We start from the raw sequence: 15,385 nt of genomic DNA on the forward strand, positions 1-15,385 counted from the left end.
TACTTTGCAGAACGTTTCCACAAGCGTCATTTATGCAAAAGCCAACAAGGATGTCTTGGCCTTATTCCCCTCGGAGAGGGGAAATTATTTACTCAGATGGTAGGAAAGCCAACACCCAAATTTGATTCTTTGAACTCCCGCCAAGTCCCACACCCTTTTCATTATGTCCCTCTGCCCGTTTTGCTACTCATACTGTTTCATAATCTAGTGGACTAGAGAGAAATCAGAGAAGAGGCTGGAGCTGTTTTGCTCCCCCTCAATGTTACGATCCCTTCTCTGTGAAACCACCTCTGGCTAGAAAAGTTGTGATTTTAGTAGAAGCTCAAATACTACTTTTGGAAAGGAACCATGGTTTCCTTTGCTCTGACTGAACTATAGGAATCCTGGAGTTAGTAGATGATGATGAGGCAGAAAGAGTTATTCTCTTTCTTTAAGGGATCCTGGAATGAGGAGCTTTTGAAATGTGGACTTAATACTACACTGCGGAGGAATACATAAAAGGTAGGTAGGGTTTTGTTTTGTCTTCCTCCTAAAGTAAGTGCAGGCTATTCTCCACACCAGAAAACAACTGAAGTGGGATAAAGGTGCCATCGTTTTCCATTCTGGCTGGTGGAAGTTTGCAAAGACTGAGCTAACCTTGCCTACTGATGATAAAAGAACTGGGCTGGAGGGGCACTGGACTTGGCAGGAGTGCAGAGTCCTAGCCTGTGAGGCCAGAAGAGCTGTTGCAGAACCTTCTAGAGACCCTCCGGGCTCTCCTGTGCCTGCCCTTAACCAGGCATTGTTTTCTGCCCCCCATCTAGTAGCCTCTGGGGCCTTTGTCCTCTCTCTGTCCTCTGCCTCTTTAGTTAGAAAGACTTGTACTGTATCAGCTATCAAGTGACTAGGCCTACGCATAAATTCAGGCTTTCCTGTTGGACATCAAGGTGAGCTGGTCAAGATGATTGAAAGACGTTGCACGGGAACTCACCCTGCTCCTGTTGGCCCCATGGGCAACGGTTGAGGGCAGGGAGCTGGTCCCTCCAGTTCCAGCCCAGCTGGAGGCAAATCTCTGGGCAAGCCCTCTGATAGGTAAAAGGCAGAATTGGACACATTCTGGGAGTTCTTGACCTCAGAACCCAAACCTTAATCTCCCCTCAGTAAAAGTTGGGTTTCTCCAGAGCTTTTGGGTTTCTCAAGATCATATTCTCTGAACTGTTAAGGAAATCGAAGAGCTTCTGGAAGTCACCTCGACTGGCTTCCGGAGAGGCAGAGTTGAAGTATTCTCCCATCAATCTAAATTCTCATAGTTAGAGCACATCCTAGTACACTAGGCACAAAACAGAACAGTAATTCTCATCTTTGTTATGTAGGATTCACCCAGCACACATCTTTGTCTTCCATACTTCTGCCAACAGCCCCTGTGAGGCAGGTAGTAATTAATATCTCCATTTTATAAAGGAAGAAACTGGAGCTCAGAGTCTTGGAGCTTAGTGTGTGTGTGATGTCATGACGTAAGGAGTTTATTTTTATTTATTTTTTAAAGATTTTATTTATTCATGGAAGACAGAGAGAGAGAGAGAGGCAGAGACACAGGCAGAGGGAGAAGTGGGCTCCCTGCAAGGAGCCCGACATGGGGCAGGCTTCCTGCAAGAAGCCCGACATGGGACTCGATCCCAGGCCCCCAGGATCACATCCTGGGCCGAAGGTGGGGCCAAACCGCTGAGCCACCCAGGCTGCCCGACGTAAGGAGTTTAAACATACCTATTTCCAGATACAAGTGGTGTAAATGATTATTGAAATATGCTTCCCCAGGACTCCAGTCTTTCCTCCCCATGTCACCCATTGCTCTGCCCTGACAGTCTCCCAACGGGAAGGGATCAGGGGTTGAGGAGCAGCAGGTGATGAATGGAGTGCTCGGCAGTGGAACTAGTATGTTCCCAAGCTGTGGTCCTTGGGTTGGTGTGTGATTGGGACCCTGGGCCAGCACCGCCCCACACACACCTTTCCCACTTTCTACCACTGGGGGGTCTAATTTCCTGGGAAAGGTTTCTTCCATCGTTGAGAAGGCCTGTCTGGTCTGCACATCCATCTTTCCAGTGTCTTCTCTCTGTTCTCCCTCTGGCCACAGGTATCATGGCCTCCCCGGAATGCTTACTGATTCTGGTACTGAAGGTTGTTTTTTTGTTTTGATTTTTTAAGATTTTATTTGAGTGCGAGACAGAGCACGTGCGTGTGCAAGAGTGGGGAGAGTAGCAAAGGGAAAGGGAGAAGCAGGCTCCCCTCTGAGCAGGGAGCCTGATGCAGGGCTCGATCCCAGGACCTCGAGATCATGACCTGAGCCAAAGGCAGACACTTAACTGACTGAGCCACCCAGGCGCCCCTGAGGCTTGGTTTTCTACTTGTTTTCCTCCCAGGCTTTTGTGAGCACAGAGCTTTGTAAGTTACTCCCTTTTCTTCAGGTCAGCAAGGGGTCTCAAAGAGGGAGAGCTGCAGAAAAATGATGAAAATAAATTGCTTTTTGGAAAATAATTTAACAGCCTTCAAAATATTTACTCCTTTTGATCCAGAAATCCTTCTAAGATATTTTTGGAAACTCCATTCTAAGGAAGTAATCTGAGGTACACAGAGATTTATCTTGAAAGGCTGTCAAGCATCATGATTATCATGGCATTGTTTATAATAGGGACAATATTCAGCAAGTGCCTCTTTTGTTCATAGGCTAGGATAACATTTGAGAATTTATAATGTTTGCAATTTCATACATTAAAAAAGCAACAAAATTATATTTAGATAAGACCAATATATATATATATATATATATATATAAATAAATAAATCTGGTAGAAGAGACCCCTGAATGCCTCAGTGGTTGAGCATCTGTCTCCAGCTCAGGGTGTGATCCCAAGATCTGGGATCGAGTCCCACATCAGGCTCCTTGCAGGGAGCCTGCTTTTCCCTCTGCCTATGTCTGCATCTCTCTGTGTGTCTCTCATGAATTAATGAATAAAGTATATATTTTTTAAAAATCTGGTAGAACAGGGGCACCTCACTGGCTCATTTGGTGGAGCATGCAACTCTTGATCTCAGGGTTGTGAGTTTGAGCCCCACTTGAAGTGTAGAGATTACTTAAAATCTGTAAAAAACAAAACAAAACAAAAAACTGGTAGAAGGAAAAAGCAACTAGTACATAGTTGGGTTGCATTCTTTTACTTCATGTTTTTAAATTTAGCATTTTTTTTCAGTGATCATGTATTTTGTTTTAAAGATTTTATTTATTTGAGAGAGAGGGGGAGGGAGTGAGTGCATGCACAAACAGGGGGAGAGGCAGAGGGAGAGGGACAAGCAGACTCACCGCTGAGCAGGGAGCCTGATGCTCAGGGTACATATGGGGCTTGATCCCAGGATCATGAGGTCATGACCTGAGCCAAAGTCGGACACTTAATCAACTGAGCTGCCCAGGCACCCCAGATCGTGTATATTTTTAACTTGTTTTATTTTGAAATAGTTTCAGATTTACAGAAAAATTGGCAAAAACCATGAATTCTTAAATACTCTTTAGTCAGTTTCCCCAAATATTAACACTTTACCATGTTTATCTCTCTCTCCCTATATGTATATATATATAACTATCTATCTATCTATCTATCTATCTATATATATATATATATATATAACTTAAAAAAATTTTTTTTCCCTGTGATACCTGGGTGGCTCAGTGGTTGGGTGTCTGCCTTTGGTTGAGGTCATGATCCCGGGGTCTTGAGATTGAGTCCTGGATCAGACTCCCTGCAGAAAGCCTGCTTCTGCTGCTGCCTATGTTTCTACTTCTTCTCTGTGTCTCTCATGAATAAATAAAATCTTTAAAAAATACTCTTTTTCCCCTGATCTACTTGAGAATAAGTTACAGGTAGGGTGCTCATTTACCCCTAAGTACTTCAGTGTTTTCTAAAATTCAAGGATCTTTTCTTTTCTTTTCTTTTCTGGATGTTTTCTTAAGTACAGTAATTCCTATCAGGAAATTCACACTGATCCACTGTTTTTCTGAATGTGAAATTATTCATATTTTTCCATTCGTGTCTTTTATAAAAAATCTTTTCTTCCTTTTTCTTTTCTCTGGCCCAAGGTTGCATTTAACTGTAACTGTAACCACTCTTCTATGCCCCAAAGGAGATCATTATTTTTGTATAATATTTGCCCTTGACATTTTCCAAAAAGCCAGGCCATCACTTTGTAGTATGTCCCCCAGCATGGATTTGTCCTGCTGATAAGACAATGATAAGATTCAGACTATATTTTTGGCAGAATAGCACGGAAATGGTGCTGTGTCCTTTGGAGCACCATAGCAGGTGGTGGGCAATGTCACTTTGTCCCAGTATTGGAGCCGTTACCTTTGATCACTTGGTTATGGTGGTGTCAGCCCAGATTGACCTCCGTAGAGGGAGGCAGTTTTTCTCTATGTAGTTGGTGAACTTCTCATCAAACTTTGACCCACAAGATTTAGCACTCATGATCCTTGCCTGAAATGTTATTAATATAGAGGTTGCCAATTGGTGGTTTTCTAAGTCTTTCATTTTATTAGTTGGTATTCTACTATAATGAAGAACCTTTTTTTTTTTTTATTCATCTGGGTATCCATTTATATATTTATATCAGTATTGATTTGTGTGCTGTTTGTTCTCATGGTTATAATCTGTCACCCTGGTATTTATCTCGGTGCTGAGACTGTCCCAGATTTGACCGGTGGAAACCTCTTCTAGGACCCTGTTTCCTTTTGACACATCATCCCCTGTCATTCTTTGGGTACTACTTTATTCATTGGCACAGCAAGGGGATCCAGGCTCAGTCACTGGTTCTCCTGTACCAGTTCTGGGGTCCGCCATTCCTCCAAGGAGCCCTGGTTCCTTTTAATGGAGAACAACGTTTAGTTAGAATCCAGGGTCTGGGAGATAGATAGGAGATACAACCCACACATGCACACATCCACCTGCATTCACACCTCCCATTCTCTTGCACACCGCCACTTTGCTTCTCTTTATCCACATTTGCAGCTCCCTTCTTCATCAGTAAGAAACCCAGCTGCTGTGTATTTATTTTTAGTTTCCGAAGTAACACGTGAATACCATGAATACCAGCCGTCTCATTAGGAAAGGACAGACGAAGCAAAGGCACGTTAGACACCCACCAACCCCCTCTAATTGCAGACACTCCCTAGAGGAAGTCACTATGGGTCACTTTCCTGGAGAAATATATACTTTTTCTTTTATCTCATTAATGGTCTCATCATGAGGATATAACTCTTTTTTTAATTCAGTATGTTTTGGCAGTCTTTCAGTGAGAGTACTATAGTTCCACCTACTTATTTTTTCTTAAAGATTTATTCATTCATTTGAGAGAGAGAGAGAATGAGTGTTGGGGGAGGGGCAGAAGGAGAGAGAGAGAATCTCAAGCAGTCTCCCCACCGAACCTGGAGCCCGACGTGGGCTCTATCCCAGGATACCCAGGATCATGATCTGAGCTGAAATCAAGAGTCGGCTGCTTAACTGACTGAGCCACCCAGGCTTCTCCACCTACTTATTTTTTAACTGCTGCATAGCATTCCGTTGTTTGGAATTAAAAACCTAAGCATCCAGGTTGGGGCCGTTCCCAACAGTGCTGCCTCAAATGTGCCCCTGGTCCCAGTGAGAGGTACAGCCCAAGAAGAGAATCACTGGACCCCGAGAGCTAGGCATTCGTTTTCCATGAGAAAACAGCTTTCAGATATTCTTCTGATTGAGTAAATAGCACACAACTGTTATTTTAAAAACCAAGCAAATAGTATGTTAGGAAGTGAGGGAAAAAATTAAAATCTCATCCCTGAGATACTGTTTCTGTGACAATCCTCTCACACACCATTTTATGCATACATGTACATATTTTTCCATCACTGGGGTCAGAGCACATGTGCTTTTGTATTGTGGACACACACTTATGTTGCAGCATAACTTACATACAGTAAAGGGCACAGACCCTCAGTGCACAATTTGGGAAATTTTTGCATGAATAGCCTCTCTGCAGCTACCACCCCAGAGCAGGATTCTACACATTGTCTGCCATGCCAGTAGCTTTCCTTGTGTCTCCCACTCATGACCCTTGCCCCAAAGCTGTATTGGCCAACAGCCTTTTTTGTACTGTCTTTGTCGGGTTTTGATATCAGGGTAATACAGGTCTCATAAAACAAGTAGGGCAGCCTTCTATTTTCTGAAAGAATTTGTAGAGAACTGGTGTAATGTCTTCCTCAAATATTTGGTAGACTTTATTGGTAAAGCCGTCTGCTTCTGGAGTTCCCTCTTATTGAAGGTTTTAACTGCTAATCTGAATCCTCTTAGTGAGTTGTTTCTCTAGGTTGAGCCCTGGTGGTGTATGTCTACTGAAAAATGTAGATACATTATCGAAATTATCAAATGTTGATGTCAAGTTGGTCAAAATTTCCCTTGTCATATTTTTAATCTGTGCAGAATCTAACGCTTTCCACACTCTGCTTCCCTGTATTGGCAATTTATGCCATCTTGTCTTTTCTTCACTCATTAGTCTGGCTAGAGGTTGATGGTATGTGAGAGCAACGTTTTGTATCAAGAGTTATAAAAATTCAAATCTTCTTAAGAATTGAAGGATTTTTTTCAAAAGAGGAAAGGTTTCTGTTTCAAGATGCTTTTCTTTTTTTTTTAATATTTTTTTAAATTTTTATTTATTTATGATAGGCACACAGTGAAAGAGAGAGAGAGGCAGAGACACAGGCAGAGGAAGAAGCAGGCTCCATGCACCGGGAGCCCGACGTGGGACTCGATCCCGGGTCTCCAGGATCGCGCCCTGGGCCAAAGGCAGGCGCCAAACCTCTGCGCCACCCAGGGATCCCTCAAGATGCTTTTCTTACTATTTAGAGCAGACATCAGAGTGGACCTCAGAAAAACAGACACACATTTTTAATTCAGGCTCCACTACTTGCTGGCTGTGTGGCCTCGTACCAACCACTTAAACCCATCGGAGCTCTGACCTCAGTGGCTAGAAAGAGGTAACAGTAACTTCTGGGCCATCTGAGCCATGAAAGGGTTCCCCTGAAGCACTAGGCCCAGTACCTGCTTACGGTGGGCCCCCAGGCTGTGAGTCGCCAGCAACGTGGGAAATTGGCAACAGCCCAGGGAGCCCTGGTGTCTTCCTCCATGTCCCTGGGACAGGCTGTTTCTTCCTCTCTGTCCCCACAGCACTCCGTAAACACTGGTTTTTACAGCAATCCTCACATTTAACTACAGTGTTATCTGTGTTTCCTTGACCAGAGCGTGAACTGCTGCACAGTGGGAAGTGTTTTCCTCGTTTTTTTCTCGCATGACCATATGTATTTAAGTAATCAAGCCTATTTTAATGAATGAAGAACAGGGAATTAAGTAAGTAATGGTACAGCAAATCAGTGGACTGTTGGGCAGCCAAGGAAAATATCATTATCAAGGACCCTCCAGCAACTGGAAAAATGTTTCACAAAATAGAATACGGCTGACCCTTGAACAACATGGGTTTAAACTGCATAGGTCCACATATATATGGATTGTTTTAAATAAATACACAGTACTTTAAATATATATCCTCTTATGATTTTCTTTCTTTCTTTTTTTTTTTTTTTTTTTTTGAGAGAGGGAAAGAGAGCAGAGGTGGGAGGGGCAGAGGGAGAGAGAATCTTAAGCAGGTTCTGCACTCAGCTCAGAGCCTGATACAGGGGTGGATCTCACCACCCTGAGATCATGATATGAGCTGAAATCAAGAATTGGATGCTTAATGACTGAGCCACCTGGGCACCCCTTCCTTATGATCTTCTTAATGATATTTTCTTTTCTCCGGCTTATGTTACTGTAAGAATTCAGCATAGAATTCTTACCTACATAGTGTGTTGATTATTTCTCTTATTGGTAGGGCTTCCAGTCAACAGTAGGCTTGTAGTAGAAACGTTTTGGGGGGGATCAAAAATTACACATGGATTTTTGACTGTGTGGGGCATTGGTGCCCTTACCCCTCCTGATGTTCAAGGATCAATGGTACATTTTATCTACTTTTTGTATGAATGTGTATATGTATGCATATGTGTGATATATTTACATGTGGAAGAAATGGAAGAAATGAAGGAAAGATCTAGAGAGAAAACAGCTGTGTGGCTGGTCAGCTTCTGGCCTTTTATCCTTTAGCAAATAGCATTTGAGCAGGAGGAGGCTAGGACAGGAGGTGGTGAGACCCCTGTGGCTGGAGGCTGTCAGGCAGAGGCTGGAATTTCTGGGCACAAATGGTTCCTCGGCGTGGAGTCTGGAATTCCCTTTTCTTTCCGCCACAGTTTACAGATTCCTAGGCTTCCTGTTTGCAGACAGAGGAGCAGCAAAAGGACCATCAGGGAGGAGGAGCCTCTTGTGTCTGCAAACCGAGGTGGGTAGGAAAAGTGCCACGCAGACGTGGTGCTGGTGTGCCTGGGGAACCAGGATCCTCATTTACCCTGATTTTTAATTGATTATTTTTGTTATCTCCTTGTTAAAGCTGCAAGCCCTACTCTATGTGTGTGTAGAGTGTGCACACTCTTCTTGGGGCCCGTGTTTTTTAATCCAGAGTTAGCACGTCCCCCTTTGTGCCTTTTTCAGAGCTCTGTTCTGAGCCTCCCTGTTTCTCTTCCTCTTTCCTGAGTCCTTAGGCTGAACCATGGGATCCCCTATCATTGTGTCTTGTCTGCTTTTGCTGACCGTGAACTAGAACCCTGTGTGTTTATGTGTTTCAAAGGGTTCAGTGAAAGAGACCCAGAAAACCAGTATTTATTAATTCAGGTCAGAGACTTGGAGCTTGCACCCACCCCCCCAGCATGGTCACCAACCTCAGCGAGTCCAGTTTAATGAATATACACTTGGTTGGTCTGTGTCATTGGCTCCTGGGGTGGCAGGCACTCTGTCATTAAGTTACCTGGCTTCCTGTTGATACATCTCCTGTGATCAGAGCCCTGCATTACAGCTCATTCTATCTTCAGACACCTTTAATAGAAAGTTCTTGGACAGTATGTAAATCTCTGTCCTCCATTACCCAGGCTCACTTGTGCCCTTAGGGCCCTCTTCTTCCTCTATTTTCTCACTACCCAAAGAAGGGATGGGCCTGCTGCCTCTGAATCTTGTCTTTAGGGTAAATATCTCCAGTTCCTGTACTATTTCTCATGTGGCTTGTTTTGGGGACCACTCCATCTTGGGGACTCTTTCTGATTGTGTTCCAGTTTGTCTTTGGTGCTAAGCATGGAGCCCTAACTCTCTTCATGAGCCCTTAGTGTTTGGGGAGGCCATCCTGGTGTTGGTCCACCAATTCCCATTTCTGTAAAACATGGAGGCAGTGTCATTGTCCCTGCTGAGGCTTGCTGCATGGACACGTTGTGTGAACTGAAACGTGCCCTGCATAGGGAGGGTTCTGATTGCTCTTTGGGGGTTCACATCAGCTTGTCATTCCTTATTCCTGCTGATGCTCGAGAGGCAGAGTAAACTTCAGAATTGTTCTCCCCAGAACTTGAATAAACTAAGGCAAGTCCTCCAGTTTCATGTGTTTCTCTTTTCCTCTGTATTCAAAATTAATTGAGGCAGTTAATCAGGAGAATGAACTGGTATGAACTTATATTAGAGAAGCTTGATGCTTTCTCCGGTGTCTCACTTACTCTGACATTACTGCCACACAGAGCACTTCTGACCCCAGATGTGGTGGTGATGGTGGTGGTGGGGGGGTTCCCCACAATAAATGATTCTGTGACACCAACTGGGTATCTTACAGCTTAACTCAGTTATGACACTGTCTACCTGGAGCTGGTGTCAGAGTAAGGGCTCAGTGCCATGGGACTGCCAAAGACCATGCTGTCACCTGTGCTTCTGACCAATCAGCAATAAATGAGGGTTCCCTGTAACACTCTCCTCGGGTTCAGCTCACACAACTCAGGGAAACACTAACATTTACCAGTTTATTAAAATACACGATAAAGGATACAGGTGAACAACCAGATAGAGAAATATGTAAGATGAGGACTGGGAAGGGGCCTGGATGCTCTTTGAACTTTGTACTGTTAGGATCTTTGTGGAGGCTTCCTCAGTAGCCATGATCAGTCATTAACTCCACTTCTAGCCCCTCTGCCCTCTCTGGAGAAAGGGATGGGCAGGGCTGAAAGTTCCAAGCTGCTAACTGTGGTTTGGTCTGTTTGGTCACCATATCCCATCTAAGAGCCTACCAAGAACCACATTAGAACAAAAGGTGCTCCTAATGCTCTTACCACTTAGGAAATTACAAGGCTTTTAGGAGCTCTATCCTAGCAACCAGGGGGAGAGACTAATACATATATTTTTTTCTATTACCTCACAGAACTCCTGTGAAGTATGTTGTGCCCATATATCATCCTGTGCTAACTTTTAATGGTGTTACTAAGTAGGCCCACAAAAAGCCCTGAAGTATTTACCAAGGGTGTAGGGGAGCTGTGGGTTCACTCCACTTGGAGTTTAGGCCAGGGGGCCACAGCCCCAGAGGGGGTGGTAGAAACCAGCCCACGTAGCTCTCTGTGCCAGCTGCAGTTCCAGTGGTCTATTCCCATGAGGCTTGGTCAGCTCAATTTGTGCTGAGTGATGCTGGCTCTCCTGCCTGCTTCTTGCCAAGTCATACTTTCACACATCAGTTTTCCTGGCTTCCTTCCTCTTTTACATCATTGCATCAGACACAATGCCAGTCATGTGTCTCCATACCACACCACACCCACAGGCCCTGTTACATAGGCAGAAAGGTCATCAGCTGGGGGCACTTATTGTCCACTGTGGAACATTGGCCAGGGCGTGTCCTGAGGTAGGATGACTTGGTCAAAGCCTCATGATTGTGTTGACATGGTGGGAAGAAGCACTGTTGTCCAGGTTCCCACTTGTGACATAGTGGTAATCATATCACATCCCTGCCTGGTTGTCTCTGGCTGCCCAGGGCCCAAAGACCCCAGACATGTAGAGGGCTCCTGGGCCCTTTGCACACTGGTCTCAGTGTATTTCAAAAGGCTTATCTCTTACTGAACACCTTTGCACCACACACACAAATGCATCCATCATACCACAGTTGAGTCACACCAGATTCTATTGCCTCTGCTGGTCCATATTCCAGGCCTTTAAATGTGCTTCCTTTATCTAACTTCTAGCTTCCTTATCTGGCTGGTGGACCCAGGTAATTTTTCATGACTCAGCTCAGGTGTTAGTCCCTGGATGCCCCTTCTTTGTGTAGAACCATCTTGTCTTCCCTTTCCTCAGAACTCAATTTTTCCCTGAGGCGTTATACCTACTGGGACACGCTTGCGAATGACAGCAGTGAGTTGGCACCCTCCATCCCCCACCTTCATGGTGACTGATAAAAAGAGAGGATGTTAATAAGATTCAGAGTATAACATTATTCCCAGATTGTCTAGGATACAATCCCAAATCACCATACTAAAAACTAGGAAAATGTCAACTTGAACGAGAAAAAATAAATCAACATCAACATTAAGGTGATGTTGATGTTGGAATCATACAAGATGAAGAGCCAAACAGACATCTTAGAACTGAAAAATACCATAGTGAAAATTGAAAGCTGTGGATGGCTCCATAGTAGCATGGTGAAGACAGAGTGAGGATAGAATAGCAGAATTACACAATTAATGGCAAGCAACAGAGAGAAACTAGACAGACTGAAAAAAGTGATCTGAGCCTCAGGGATTTGGGGGACCAATCACAAAACACATCTACGTCATTGTAGTTCCAGGAGAGGAGAAAGAGGGTGGGCCAAAAAGGTATTCAGAGAAACAGTGGCTGGAAGGCCTCCAGCCTACAGATTCAGGAAGCCGAATGAACCGGAAAAATGGTAAATCCAAAGATATCCACCCAGATGTGTCTTGGTTTGGAGGATAAACTTTGTGGGCACACTAGCTAGAGAAGAATCTGTTCCACAGCTTTCTTGGGGAGGCCCTTCCCCTGAGCATTCCTGTCTCTGGAAGATAAGCTATCAGGCTCAAGCAGGCTCAGCTGCCTTGAGAGTTTCTCCTCATCTTGAAACCACTAATCCTTGGCAGAGGTTTGTGAACGTGAGTAGATGCCGTTCCCACTGTGGCTGGGGGTGGATGCTAAGCAGTTGTCACTGGCGACTGTTTGCCACTGGGTGACTTGCATGCCAAAGGGACCAACGACATCACTTGCTCAGGCCGCTCACCCCAGTGTCGAGGCCAAGTTGCTTGATCAGTCTTGTTTACTGATCAGAAATTGCATACAATAAATGCAGAGCCGCAGTTACTTCCTAGAGGATGATTTTACCCTGCAGTGTTGTAAACAGTCAGAGAAAGAGCCCTTCTGCCTTGTTTGGATTTTCAGAAGTGCTGGGATGGGTTGCCTTTGGCCCGCAGCATCAACTGTTGAAATTCAGGAGGAATGGTTTCTCTCTTATATGTCTAGCTGTTTATGTATGTCCTTTCCCGTATGTATATTGTCTTTTATAATAAAAATGAAAACTATGTACAGACCTAATTTATAATAAAAGGTCAGATATGATATGGTCTGTTCAGGGTAGCAGGACCTAATTGGCTGGTCTTTTGATCTGCCCTTTTTTCTGTAACTAATTTTCCAGATGAGAACATGAAAGCCTGTAAGGGGTTTGCTCGGAGTCCCAGCCAGCTGGTGGCAGGGCCTGCTCTAGTCAAGAAATGGCTCTGTTTAAACATGTACATTTCATTTTTGGTTTTGTTTTAGTTGACAAATGTTGCATTTGGCTGCATTAGCTGACAAATGTTGCATTTGGCCCCAAAAGCTCTGCATTGTTCAGTGTTCCTCCTTTTCCCTAAATGTGGAAAGAAGAAACAATCTACAGATTAAAGACCCTTCCAGGGCAGAAAGAGGACACAGGGCTCTCCAAGTCTCCTTGGAGTGTCTTCAATAGACTCTGTCACCCTGCCACATTTGACTCGGAGGACACTTGTCAGGCAGGATGTCCAAAATGTTCTCATCAGAATATTTCCATAGCAGAGGAGAGTGATTTTATACCAGACCGGGCAGAGGTTCCTAATTTACCAATGCAGTGGAAGTCCCATCTGTCGAACTCCACATGAAGCATACCAGCTTGTATTGCTTCATGATTTTTAACAAGATCTTGCTGCCTTTCTTTGGATGATTTGTATCTTTGCCAAGCTGGGATTTCAGTGGTGGTTTGGACCTAACTACTTCATAAATAGAGCTGTTAGATATTCTTTTTTGGGCCTGGGGATACCATGGAAATTTTACCAAGATACCAGGGGCTCTGTGAACCAAGGAAGTTTGGCAGTGTCTGTCCTAGTGGATTACCACATGGGCACACTACCAGCCCCAGATTTCTCTTCAATCTGCTCGTTTTGTGTTACCAGTGCATGCAAATTCTACATTCCGTGGGTCATAATATATTCATTGGCTCCCCAGCCATTCTGTGGATAGTTATCAAGCATTAGATTGTGTGTCAAGCTCCATGCCAGGAAAGTATGACCCATGGGAGTGACGATCAAGTTGAGGTCGTCAGACCCCCAGGTCTGAAGCCAGAAGCGACTAAAGGAAAAGCAGCTCGTGCACATGTAAAGGCACTGGAGCAGGGATGCAGAGGCTCAAGTAGAGGAGATGGGTGGGTGTCTGTGTGAGTTTCAATGTGAAAACAGTGGCTCTGTATGGAAATCATGGTTTAACAGCCTGTTTAAGGCTTCAGCCCCAGGTACACTGGTCCTGTCCTAGTATGTGAAGCATGGGGGTAAGGATTTTCCTTAACTTCCTTGCCAGTCCTCCCTTTCCACCATGTGCCAGACACAGAGGTACCTACAATACTATTGTTTGTTCAGGAGCCCACAGCAGAGCAGGGGAGAGACCCGTGTCTGATGAGTCATCCTGCTTAGATGGGTACTGAGCACAGGCCTCCCCTGGGAAGCTGGGGCCCCTTTCTAGTTTTTACTCGGGTGAGCTGCACACCTCCTGGGAGCCTTCAGTTCCCCACAGTAGAAGGAGGCCTCAGATAAAATGATCACCAGGTCCTTCTACTGCTCCTCTGCAGCTCTTGTCTGAAGTTTTATGCCTTGCGGTCAGTGCTGCTGGGGACATTCTCAGTGCTTTGGGGACCCCTGAGTACTGACGTTGTCCTGCGTTCTGGTGGGGCCATAAGGCCAGAGCCCCACCCTGGCATGCTGCAGGGAGTCGGCATCCCAGCAGACAGCACCTAGTCGTTTCCATGAGGTGCGAGAGTGCATGGGGTCCTTACTCTGAGCTTGAGGAGAGTGGCCTGGATGCTGAAGGATGCAGTAAATGCGAGTATTAGAGCCAGAGTGAAGGAGAGTGAACAAAGCCTCAGCAAACTGCAGTAGTGGTGCTTTGCAGGCTGTAAAGCCACTCAGTAATCTGTGTGACAGGTGTTGCCAACCCACCCACTCCAGAGTCACGTGTTCATCTTTTGTTTTTTAAAGATTTTATTTATTCCTGAGAGACAGAAGCAGAGACACAGAGGGAGAAGTAGGCTCCACGCAGGGAGCCCAATGTGGAACTCGATCCCGGGACTATAGGATCACGCCCTGAGCCAAAGGCAGACACGCAACCACTGAGCCACCTGGGCGCCTCGTCCCATGTTCATTTATTCAAGTTGATATTAGGCGCCCATCATCTGGCAGGCTATGAACAATGTGAAGTCTCTGTGCTTGTGGGCTGACCGTGCAGTCAGGGAGATGGCCAATGGGAAGAACGGGTAACATAATGCCAGGTAGTGATCCGTGCTGTGAGTGGGCTCAAGGAGGGAGAATAACCAGAAACTATACTGAGGAAGAGCCTCTCTGAGATGGTGACATCCCAGCAGAGACCTGAATGAAGAGGGAGAGAGAACCCTACAGATAACTAGAGGAACAGAGTCCAGGCCATAGCATCAACATTTGCAAAGGCCCTGTGGCAGGAGCAGACCTGGAGGCCTGAGGGGTAGCAGGGAGGCTAGTGTGATTGGTGAGGCGTGAGGAAGGGTGAGGGGCCAGACCCTATGGAGCCTGTAGACCAGCTAAGGCCTTTAGATTTTGTGCTAAGTAGGACATGGAACCATCTGAGGCTTTGCTTAGGGACATGATCTGGCATACTTTTAAAAAGGCTCCCTCTGGCTACTGTGTGGAGCAGGCCCCTGAGGAGTCTGTGGTAGTGGCCTGGGCGGCTAGAACCAAATGTAGCATGGGTGGGACTGTGGATCCCCTGCCCTCCAGCACACCATCCCTGCAGGAACTGCCTGTGGGACCAGCTTTCTCAGGTGGTGCAGGCAGCTCACATATGTGTCAGGAAATAGTCACTGGTCATTTTGCTTCATGGCTACAAGTCTCCCCTCAGTAAAGGGGCTGGGTGACCTGACC

The 15,385-nt window shown here is 45.3% G+C and overlaps 1 protein-coding gene across 8 annotated transcripts in view; it reads left to right on the forward strand.

Moving 5' to 3' along the window:
- Positions 1-15,385, forward strand: part of LOC112646051 (NADPH--cytochrome P450 reductase) — a 69,009-nt gene that overhangs the window by 23,234 nt on the left and 30,390 nt on the right. The window contains exon 2 of one of the 8 annotated variants that reach the window (XM_049111069.1): positions 8,333-8,421. The exons of 6 other annotated variants lie outside the window; for them this stretch is intronic. The gene's annotated coding sequence lies outside the window, so the exon portion shown is untranslated. Of the gene's footprint in view, positions 1-8,332; positions 8,422-13,498; positions 13,645-15,385 lie in introns of those variants that run through there. One more of the 8 variants, XM_035718291.2, reaches the window with a different exon arrangement.

This window comes from Canis lupus, chromosome 6 (genome assembly GCF_003254725.2).
Source record: "Canis lupus dingo isolate Sandy chromosome 6, ASM325472v2, whole genome shotgun sequence".
Classification (NCBI taxonomy): domain Eukaryota; kingdom Metazoa; phylum Chordata; class Mammalia; order Carnivora; family Canidae; genus Canis; species Canis lupus.